The sequence below is a fragment of the Lampetra planeri genome, chromosome 21, assembly GCF_965212315.1.
Source record: "Lampetra planeri chromosome 21, kcLamPlan1.2.h2, whole genome shotgun sequence".
NCBI classification, from domain to species: Eukaryota; Metazoa; Chordata; class Hyperoartia; order Petromyzontiformes; family Petromyzontidae; genus Lampetra; species Lampetra planeri.
Genome location: NC_136127.1, coordinates 8,078,910 through 8,089,148, shown reverse-complemented (window position 1 = coordinate 8,089,148; position 10,239 = coordinate 8,078,910). Strand labels below are relative to the sequence as shown.

Genomic DNA, 10,239 nt, shown 5'->3' with positions numbered 1-10,239 from the left:
TTGCGTGAGAATGCCATAATCGGCATTGTATCGTCTCTTGATGTTGTAAATAGACGAAAACTGGCCTCTCAAGTTCAATCACTTAACATAAAGTTGCTCAAGGAATCGAATGGGCTCTACACTTGAATGTATTTTGTGCGTGTGGTTTTGAAGTGCTGACTCGTTTGCAACTTGAAAATGTAGGCCAGGTTGCTAATTCGTGATTTTGACATTTGTTTTGATTTGCCAATTTTCCTTGGAATTCCCATTGCAGGCTGCAGTCAGCGCAGACATTAGCTTGCAGGCAATAAAGTAGCAGCCAGAAAGTGTGACTTGACTTCAATGCTGAAAAACCGTTACTGGCCAGTCAAGCGCATCGGTGCTATCCGATGTGCTTTCAGGTTTGTGCCACACATTGTTCCGCACTGTCTGACGTTTTCTTCCACGTGCTGGGGGAGCTTCTACAAGAACCGAATTAAAAAGCGCTCCCAGCTCGCGAAGCGAAACGTTCACACATCTCGCCGCACAAAAAAGTTGCGCAGCTCAAAAGCACATACATACCTGTCAACCCATACGGTTTACCCTGTATTATTGTGGAGGGAAATTGAGTTTTAAGGTCCATACGACATACAACAAAAAAATCACATTTATCTATTTGTTTGTGTTTCTCCCTTGTGATGGGACTTTGTAGGATGAACATTGAGATTTATAAGGGCACAGGGTGACCAATAAGGTCTGAATTTATCTGTAATAAGATAGGCATTGCTAAGGGGTTGATAGGTATGCACATCAGAGAGGTATACAGCACAACCGTGAAAACCTACGCAGTTGTATCGGTGTGTTGAACGGTAACGGGAACAGGCGAGTATTTACTAATTATTCATAATAAAGTTTTGGGGTTTTTGAGTACTCAAACATTGTAAATGTTGTGGATTCACTCTTCAACACACCGGTGGGCTAAAGTAGTGAACTATTTGTCTTTTTATATTCTTGGTTCTTTCGGTAAAGTCACGTAGAAGGGAAATAATAAAAAAATATATATTAATATAAAACAATAAAAATTCTCACGACGTTTCGACTGCAACACAAGCAATCATCATCAGGTGTGAAATCCACAGAAAGAAAATTTGAAAAAAGTGGCAGTTTTTCCTAACGTCAAGTTTTATTTGTCTTTTGTCAACGTGACACTTTTTTTGCTGATTGGCCGTGTCGGGTGGTGGAGGGTTACGACACATTTATAAATAACGCGATCAAACCCAAAAACGTTTATTATTAATAATATTGGTCGCGAAAGCCTACGTGTTATTTACTAATTGTTTCCACTGCCGTCCAGCATTGTGCTTGTTGATTAAGTACATCGCACAGTCATCTCTTCTCTGATGTTATTTAGGTGACATGCATTGGCTTTTTTTATGGTCGGCGAGAAAGCTGCACTGGTTGGCAGTACGTCAGCATTCGTTTTTGAGAAATGCTGGAAGTGGAAAAAACACTTCATGACATTAAAATAGTCGTGGGAAAATTCTTACCTCTTTTTGGCAGTCATGGTCATTTATGTCCGTGAAATATTGGGCACGTTGCAAATTGCACGACTTATTTTTAACGTTTTTACGTCGAGTTTATTTTGTGTTTGCTTGCTATTTTTTGTTTGCGAGTTAATTAGCGATTAGAACATTTCAAGAACTAAGCACACTGTGATGCTAAGTCTATTTTAGAAAGTGTTTGTTTTCTGTACTTGTTGACACTAAATCCTCAAACGCTTCCTTCATTTCCATCATCCTGTCACTTTTAATTTCACGACGGTCCCGAGTTGGCCCCCCGCTTTTGCTTGGATTTGAGACGTTCAATCGTCGCGGCCTCTTGACCTCTCACATGATTCCCTTTGGAGCAGGGTGGCGATCCATTTCCCTACTGAAGGCCGAATGGGATTCTCAAATACCTTTGGCTGTGCCACGCATGAACACCAACGTTAGCGTTATTCAATAACGGAAAAATATGAGGGCTCACTTTTGTCGTAGTGATAGTAGTGAGTGCTCACACTAAAACAGTGTTGCCACGTTGAAAATAGTCCACGATTGCCGATTAGTGCAGCTAACATTCTTGCAGCAATGGATACAGACGTTTGTGGGTCGTTTCAAAGTGGTAACCGGGTGGTGCAGGCGCACGCTGGTGATCCGGCGCTGTAGAGGCGAGCGTTGGTGGATGGATCAAATGTTGTGAAACTCTTTTTCTGTGGGTGTCGAGGTGCCATCACCCTGGCTTGCCAGGATAATGCGGTACATTAAATGTGGATTATTCCACCTGTTCCAGCTGCATAGGTTGGTGTTGCCCCCTCGCAAAAGTGGGTTTTCTCCAGGCGCTTTGGTTTCCTCCCACATGTAAACACGTCACTTGACCAATAACACCTTAATATATAGAGGACCGCAGAGCTTGTGGATGAATTTGATGCCGGCTCACCGCCTGGCTGCCTTAATGCTTGCCTGTGGTTCCTCCTGCCTCTGAGTCGTTCTCTCACTTAAAGAGTGAGCGAATTCTGAGCTCATTTACAGGATTGCAATGGGTTGTGGCGTCGTAAGACTGAGGGATAATGATGGCACAGGGAGGTCATTCCACAGTGGATAGACCATGCCAACTAATAAACAACCTCAAAAACGGTTACTAATAAATTATTTAATCATCGTAACACCCTCATTATTCTTTCTGACTCCTGTCCAACGCACATTTTAATACATTACATTCCTTCGCCTCATTCTGTCTAACTAATCACGAACAAGAATGCTCCGCCATCTGCTAACCATTATGAGTTGACACTAAGCAAGCTTCCGTAGCAGCCCCGCTGTCTGGTGCCGTGCCACATTGAACACTTCAAATCCGTGCTGCGTGCAATAATCACATTTATAATGATGTGGGTGCATCTGCAATGGGGGTGGCTGTTCAAGTCACAATGCAGAACACGTGGGCCGAATAGGACCTCACGGACAAAGCCAAAGGCCAGCGTAGCCAACTGTGATTGTTTTCTGAAAATTGCATTGGCTTCCAGGAAACTCCAGATTCAGACTTTATACTGGTAGGAACCTCCTGGTTCCACCAGCCCACAGGGGATTATTGTGTCCGTCCATCGTGCATACCAAAAATGGGAGAGGTAGGGCTGGGTGGAGAGGGGAGGGTGGGGAGGGGCTGGGTGGGGAGAGTGGGGAGGGGCTGGGTGGGGAGGGTGGGGCTGGGTGAGGAGGGGCTGGTCACCCCGTGGTGCCCTTATAAAACTCAACGTTTAACCTACTCACGCCGGCTTGTGCCCGCCCTCACAATCGGGCATATTTGCGGAATACACCACGCTGCCGTTGACCCTGGCCATTTGCCGAGCAACCCAACGTTCCTACCAGCTCCCTCCGCAGGAATGTGTTTTCAGCTGGTATGTCCCATTGAGCTAAGCAGCTCTTTTACAAGCACAGCCACAGTCCAAGACCGTCGACAGTGGTGGCAGTTACGCTTACATATAAAGCTGCAATAAAAGACCACTGAACATACTTCCGATCAGATTTGCCATCACTTGTGACTGTTTTGAAGTTGTGTGCATATGGATCTGATTTGTTCACGTTTTACAACCAAAGAAAACATAATTTATGCTGAGCCCTGTTCATCCGTAACGGGGGTAGTGTGGGGTAATAACACTGTTCACAATGATCTCAACTGTTATATAAAGTTGTGTTGCCATGAAGGACGTACCCCATTTAAACCAGGCCAAATTGATAAAAGAAAACCCCACATTGGAATGCACTGGATATTCCACGAAAACTCAAAAAGAAACTTGTTTTTAAAGCAGTGTTATTGACAAATGTGTTGCGTTTATTATTTGTGCTTGTGCAACACTGCCAACGAATTTTCACCAAATGTTACATAATTCGCGAGTAACGCATGCTTATTCCTAACTTGTTTTCCTGTGCTATGATGGTTGCTTAGGGAGAAAATGCAATCCGCTACTTGGTTGGACTGCCCTACAGCAGCGCTTTCGCCAACTGGAAGACGTTGAACCTTCATGAACCAAGTAAGCTCCGATTAGCACGGCTGGCTACGCGTGGTGCGAAAGAAGTTGAACATACATACAAATAACAGCTGCTTTTTGCATTATTGTAAGCTACAGTATTGTTTACTTAAGTTTACTCCGCAATTTTTGTCATGTCATTTAACAAAAATGTTATTTCTAGACTTAATTTAGTAGAAGATAGCTTACGTTATAGAGTTCATAAGATTGAATCCAAGGCCACTAGAGCAATACATTTTAATTAATCTTGAACGTCCGATTAGACGTAACCAATTTTTTATTTTAAAAATGTACCCTTAGGACATTCCTTGTTCACGTATAACTGCAGGTTAACTGTAGAGTGAAGGGATGTCAGGTGACTCATTTGAAGGAAACTATGGATATACCAAAATGTTACTCTATGCCCTTGTACGGTTGCTGATGATCTTAAAATACCATTGTTTTCGAGGGTAACACTGCTGTTAGATGTTTCAGGTTTATTAAATAGCAGTCGTGTACGCCAAGTGAAGCAAATGAAGACTGCTACGTAATTAAACAAAAAAAAGTGATACCATGTTGGCAGTGGTACATAAGCACGGTAACAAAACGTGTCAATCACTGTCATGTAGAAGAAGAAAATCGAAAAGAGGTAACGTTTTGGGCAATGCCCCATATGCATAGCAGTGAGAATAGGTTTTCCCCTTTTTTATGGCAACAAAACAGGTGTTGAGATGTTAAAACACCAAACTGAAACCTTTTACAAGGAATCATGTCTGCATTAACCACTATACTTGTGGTCAGAATGCAAACACAAAAACAAACTCTGATAATATATGCATTGTCTTTGAAACTGATTGGTCCACACCAGAGACAGCTTTCTTTTGAGCCCAGTCCCAAACGGTGTTAGACCAGAGGACGCCAAAAGGCGAAAAGCACAAAGACAATGCACTATCAGAGTAATGAGGGCTCGGGGTCTAACACCGTTTGGGACTAAGACAATGCATATATTATCAGAGTATGTTTTTTGTTTGCATTCTGACCACAAGTATAGTGGTTAATGCAGACATGATTCCTTGTAAAAGGTTGCAGTTTGGTGTTTTAACATCTTAACACCTGTTTTGTTGCCAGAAAAAAGGAGAAAACCTATTCTCATATTTTGGTACTGGCAAAGGATGTCCCATGATGCAATAGCAGTGTTGTGTTTTTCTTCTTACTACTTTTATTGTGCTGCACTGTTGAGAAGACCTAATGATTGCACTACTCAAATTGATATATCTTTGTGTTGAACAGGGCCCTCTAAATTGCAATCGAGTGCTATTGCCAATAACATCTAACTCTGGCAAGGAGACCCAGGATGCTTAAACAAGTGCTGCTTGATGATATTAGTCTGAAAAGTAAATTAGGCTGAAGGACTAAAACATATTTGTATATTTGTATGGCGTTCATAACAGAATTCTGCTTGTGTAATAATTAATCATGGCTATTGCTACCTTTCTGTCCTTTGCAGGTGGTGGAGAATTATGGCAAGAGACAGCACAGGGGTCTGCTACCCAAAGCAAGCCATGAGTATAGTTTATAATAGCACACATTTGTCTGCCGAGGTTGGCAGTGGCAGAACTTCGTGGCTTGGTGGCCATTTTACCAAACAACCGCAGAGTTGGGAGGTAAAATGGCTGCCACGGCTGCGGGGATTCTGTTGGTGGGGCGCAGCCCTGTTTTTTTATTTTTTTTATTTTCAGATGTCTCTTGTTCACATATCTTTAAATACAAGTTCATGGAACATGCTGGTGCATCCCTGCCTATGTGGCGCAGAGGTAAATCTGGGAGCCAGCCATGTTTTTTTAATCTCACAAGTGCAAGAGGTCCAGGGTTCAAATCCAACACAGGCCAACAAATATATATTTCAAATTCAGTTTTTTATTGAAATCATGTTAAAAGATAACAATATTGAACAGTGATTACTTTCAAAATATGTAGCTAACATTTACCTTTGACATGAAACATCAAAACAAACATTGGCTTGTATTCAGCAGTATCGTTAGGATTATTCAAATACAATACAAACTGCACATAAGGTAAACGAAAATCACAAGCATAAGAAAACATTTTTTTATCATAGCACAGGAAATGTCATATGTTTCCAAAATTGATTTAGGCCATTTGAACTTCACTAGATGCGTATTTTATTTTAAAGTTGGCCTGATTAAAGCCAGGCATCCAAGCGGCTTGTGTTCTCCACGTCGCAACTTCAAGGGAAGAAGCTCATTATGCCCCCCCCCCCCATCCCATGATGGTCATCTTCCAGGACATCAGCGGAACTCGGTGCGAGGAGGCATCAAGAGAAGGGTCCAGCTCAAGCACGACTGGACAGAAATAACAGCACAAAGCATCGGACGCGTGATTTCCACTTTCACAGTCGCTCTGCTTACATTCTCACTTTCATTGCAGCTCCATTCACAGCACTCTCTGGTATTAAATGCTAAAGAATAATTCTCCAACACGAGCGAATGGTTCACAAATAAAAAAAGATGAGACACAGTAAAGTAGGGCGGACTGGGACGATATTGGAAACACGCACAACTCGGTTGTACTCGCGCAATGACTTCACTGCCACTCATGTCACCATTATTCATTCATTCCTTAGCGCCCTGTGTTTGTGCAAAAGAACAATTGCACCCCCCCCCCCCCCCCGAGTTCAATACTGGCCCTGTTTCTGCCGTTTTGTTACAGAGCTCTTTACCAGACAACAAAATGTCAATATATGCGAAATAATTTATTTTGCTTGAAGGTTATGGATGAAGTGCTGGGGGTAGCTGGGGAAAGCAGCAGCAGCAGCAGCATACATCTCCATGGACCCTGGGGTCACAAAGGGTCACCTCTATAGGGACGGCTAAAGGTCTCCACAGACCCACTCCCACCTCGCCCTCCATCCCATAATGCTAAATAATACGAACGAAAGCCCATGCATTATACAGCATTATAAATCCTATCTGTTTGCAGAGCACCTGACTGTGTGTAATTGTACGGCGTGACCTTGCTGCCTGATTTTTTTTCCTCTCTCTGTGTGTGCCTTTGTTGATTCAGATTTACAGTGCAGCGCCTCTTATAGATCAATAGTTATTCTGCCTTGAAATGTACACGTACTCCCTCCCAGTGTAAGGGTAATCATTAATCTGCCATGTTAAATTACAGAGAGTGGACGAGCGTCCTTATATTGAACGATGGCTGTAAGGAAACGGCGAGCGATAAATAGCATCAAACAGCTTTCATGCAATCCGTGTATTTTTTCATATGCCTTTCGGGCCGCAGCAGCATAACCAAATAGTTCAGCAATTGTAGCCCATCCAATACGAAAGGAATTTAAAAATTATACGCTGTAAAAACTTACGTGAAATATATTTGTTGAGACGTTAGTCTTTGCACACACACACAGTCTTGGTATGGTAAGGTCGGATGAGAGAAACATTTGGGAGGTATGCATACAGACAATGCAGTGCACGGTGTAGAATGTTTACAGCCCTGAGTGGAATTGCAATATAGGAAATGATTCCAATATTGAACATTATTTGGTGACACTGCGCTGGCAGTGGTGCACAAGCACAACAAAAATCACATTCGTCAAACGCTGTGGCCTTAAAAATTTTAAAGTGTAGAATATGTGACGTTTCAGGCATTGGCCCTTCACATCGCAGGCCAGAGAGGTGTGCTGTGAAGAATGGCCATTGCCCGGAAGGTCGCGTATATGTCTTCTATTTAAGGCCACAGTGTTATAGACAAAAGCGTTGGGAGTATGTGTTGCAGTATTGAAATTCGTCGCGAGTTTTACTCAAGAGCCTTGTTAAACAGTTGCGACAGCGTGCTAATCGGAGGCGCGGGAAAACCAAATTAAGTACAACTTTAAAGAGTGTCTTCTGCAAGCATTGGATGAAGGCATCCTAAAGCTGCCACCATCTCTCGCAACCCTGTGATATATTTCCATCTTGCAAATGACTTTTAAAAACTGGGTAGGGAATATTGTATTGATAATAATAACAATGTAGAGCCGTTTCTCAGTTGACTGTTGCATGATGGGTATATGATGAACTTTGGTAGCAAGTCACGTGTTTACATGTTTTAATATAATTACAATAAAGGAGAATGTGACAACTTGCAGGTGCAAATTTTGATGTCTATATGCGATATTAAGTACTGTAGTACTCTAACGTTGAGCAGTTGGTACGTAAATATTTATGTATATTTTGTTTAAATGAAAAACGAGACTTGTTTTAGTCACAAAATTATGTGCATTTGTTTAGATATAAACTTTTATAATGGATGCATCTTCAATATGAAAGAAATAAAATGAAAATATAAAGATTACATTTTTGGCCAAAATTGTTCATACTTTTTTTTCTGTTTCATTGTTGATAAAACAAAATTATGCTGCATCTCTGGAACACAAAATAAAATATGGAAAATATTATATTTTGAAAGCTGAGAATGAAAAACGGCTTGTGTTGTGTCGGCAAAACATAATTCCTCATTTAGTTTTTATCAATTTGAAATATAATGTAAATTTTAAACATTGAATACCTGCAGTGTCAATTAGCTTAAATAACGACTTAATGTTTGAGCAAGTTTTAAATTAATAATTTCGGCATGGAAAATGTGATCTTCGCAACTCATAGCTATTTCCTTTAAATTAGAACATCAAACTGCTCGTAATAGAATTGTAGCAACAACAAAAACCCCAAAGACGACATTTGCGAAAAAAACAAAAATATATTATACATTTGTGGGTACTCCCGAAGGAAATGTCAGGCACTTTGTTGATATTGCAAGGGCCAGGAGCAATCTTGAAAAGGTGTTAAGCAAAACTATACAAACCCCATTGAAAGCACAGCATGCATGGACCATTTTGCCACTATAATGATGTCACTGAATGAATTCTGAAACAGTCAAGACTTGGAATGCGCTCTGAACATTCACAGCCCAGACAAGCGAAGGTTCAGCGTTGTAATCTATTCTTTGCTAATGCCTGCCGACAAGAGTTCTCCTGTGCGGGCACGGCTTCCAAATTATTTCCGGGAAGAGGAAACTCGTTAAAAGGGTTGCTATTTTTAGACTCATTAATTTTCTGTGCATGGCGTGATTTGCGGTTGGTTGTGAGTGAGCATTAACGATGTACCTTCTGATGCTGCTGGTTGATGCTGCAGCTTGTGCTTCTGTTCGACGAAACCCCACGAGACCTTTTCGCTTTGCCATTCATTATCTGGAAAAAGGAAACACACGTTTGAGAGCATCACGTAATTGCGAACGTGTTGATAAACTGGTGCTAAAAACGGTAAAAGGTGCTGCCCTGCAATTTCTTACACATGCCGCTGTTGCCAGACGCGCCTTCACTCCCGCGAGCTCCGGAGAGCCTCCCGAGAGGGTATATTGCCACTACGATTCCACACGTGACCTGCAAATCAACTCGCTGTGGTGTACCCATTCACACCGCTGGATGGACAGACGGAGTGGGATTTTAAAACACCTGCACCGTTGTGGCAACCGCCGCGCAAGTAGATCAAAGTGGATTGCAAGTCCAGCATCCTCGCCGTTACACCAGGGGTCACATCCCAGCTTGATTACCGCGGTTTACTAAATACGGTTGCGAAATCAGTTCAACATGCGTGCATTTTGAGTGAAATGTATTTTTCATAAAATATTTAAATAACATACCATTACGTTGAGGGGCTTAGATGTCCGTAAAACATTTTTTTAAACAAAACTTCATGCAAAAATTGTCTTGCGGCCTTTGGGCGCATGCCAGTGATGAGCACCTGGACAGATGAAAACAAGGTCTCCTGCGCACGCACGGTACGGCGCGATGATGTTTGCACACAGGGTAACAACACAAGACAGCCGCAGCTGTAACTAAAACACGTCTAGACACTTCCAATTTAACGTGAAGGTGAAACCCAAAATACAATGCAGATAAAAGCTCTGTGATGTGCCGCAGTATTTTCAGTCGGTTTTATAAAAATTCCACAACGGCGGCTCCCATCGAAGTCAACAGCAGCATTTTGTTCATAATCAACGTTTTTGGGTTTAGACCGCGTTATTTATAAATGTGTCGTAACCCTCCACCACCCGACACGGCCAATCAGTAAAAAAGTGTCACGTTGACAAAAGACAAATAGTTCACTGCTTTAGCCCACCGGTGTGTTGAAGCGTGAAACCACAACATTTACAATTTGAGTACGACGTTTCGCTGGTAA

General features: G+C 42.0%; 1 long non-coding RNA gene across 2 annotated transcripts in view; it reads right to left on the bottom strand.

Moving 5' to 3' along the window:
* Nucleotides 1-5,894: 5,894 nt before the first annotated feature.
* LOC144724627 (uncharacterized) overlaps nt 5,895-10,239 on the bottom strand; it is a 53,212-nt gene continuing 48,867 nt past the window's right edge. For both annotated transcript variants that reach the window (XR_013586547.1, XR_013586548.1), the window contains exons 3-4: nt 9,165-9,248; nt 5,895-6,360 (exon numbers count right to left, since the gene is read on the bottom strand). This is a non-coding gene — a long non-coding RNA (uncharacterized LOC144724627). The remainder of the gene's footprint in view (nt 6,361-9,164; nt 9,249-10,239) is intronic.